The sequence below is a fragment of the Elephantulus edwardii genome, unplaced genomic scaffold (assembly GCF_000299155.1).
Source record: "Elephantulus edwardii isolate Elephantulus edwardi_28Jun2011 unplaced genomic scaffold, EleEdw1.0 scaffold00020, whole genome shotgun sequence".
In the NCBI taxonomy this organism is placed as follows: Eukaryota; Metazoa; Chordata; class Mammalia; order Macroscelidea; family Macroscelididae; genus Elephantulus; species Elephantulus edwardii.
In genome coordinates, this window is record NW_006399770.1 from 13,539,199 (window position 1) to 13,540,587 (window position 1,389).

Below are 1,389 nucleotides of genomic sequence, written 5' to 3' on the forward strand. Positions count from 1 at the left end.
TACCAATCTCCTTCATGTATTCTAGGGTACTTTTTGTTTGGGGTTTTTTTTTATTTTTTTACATTTTTTTTTTGCATTCAAGTTTTTTAATGGAATTTCTTTTTTTTTAGATTTTGACTTCATACATTCCATGATCCAACTATTAAGGGATATTTGAAGCCACTCTTTTTTTAGTGTCTTTATTCCATTGCTTACTACTTTGATGCTGACCACTGATCACTACCCTTTATATAATCCTTGCTTATTTTGAGTGTTTGCCTCTTCTCTGTGTTGGCATTTATGAGCAGCTCATGATAGAGAAAGAAGGAAGAATTTTAGGCAGTTTGATTCTTTATGAGGAGGAATGTGGCATCAGGTTTGAAGGATGACTCATCAATAACCTACGTTATGCAGATGACAAAACCTTACTTGCTGAAACTAAGGAGGACCTGAAGTTCTTGCCGCAGAAGGTCAGGGACTATAGTCTTCAATATGAATTGAAGCTCAACATCAAGAAGACAAATATTCTCACCACTGGGCCAATTGACAGCACCATGATAGGTGGAAAAGAGATTGAGATTGTGAATAGTTTCAGTATGATCAGCTCCACAATCAACACTCTTGGCACTGGCAGTCGGGAAATCAAAAGACGAATTGCACTGGGAAAATCTGTTGTAAGGGACCTTTCCAGAGTACTGAGGAAGCAATGATGTCATTCTGGAAACTACGGTGCACCTAATACAGGCCGTGGTCTTCACAATTACTTGCAAACGCACCAGAGAGCTGGACAATAACTAAGGATGATAGAAGAAGAATTGATACTTTTAAGCTGTGGAGGTCGAGAAGAGTGTTGAACATACCATGGTCCACCAAGAAAACAAATAGATCTATCTTAGAAAGGGTGAAACCAAGTTTCTCCTTGAAGCCTAGGATTTTGAAGCTCCATCTCACATACGTTGAGCATGTGCCCAGGAGAGATGGGTCCTTGGAGAAGAACCTCATGCTCAGAGGACTGGAGGGACAGTGCAGGAGAAGAAGACCCTGGATAAGATGGATTGATATAATAACTGGGGCAATGAGAATAGGTATGTCGGAATCAGTGAGATTGGCTCAGAACAGGGCAGGCTTCAGAGCTGTTGGACCTAGGGTCACTATGAGTTGTAGACAACTCGGCAACTCATAACAACAACCACCTCAAGAAATTTTAGGATTTTTTTTTCATTTTTATGAGCCTCAAATTACTAATGCTAATGTTTTCTCATTTTTACCTAAAATTACCCCCTCATTTTTTATCCTTACTTTGGTCAGTTTTATTTCATAAAAGCTTTCAACTTCTCTGTAGTCAGATCTTTTAAGCATTTATGTTTGTGATCTTTTGTCTCTTCAGTATTTTGCCTCACTCACTGCTAT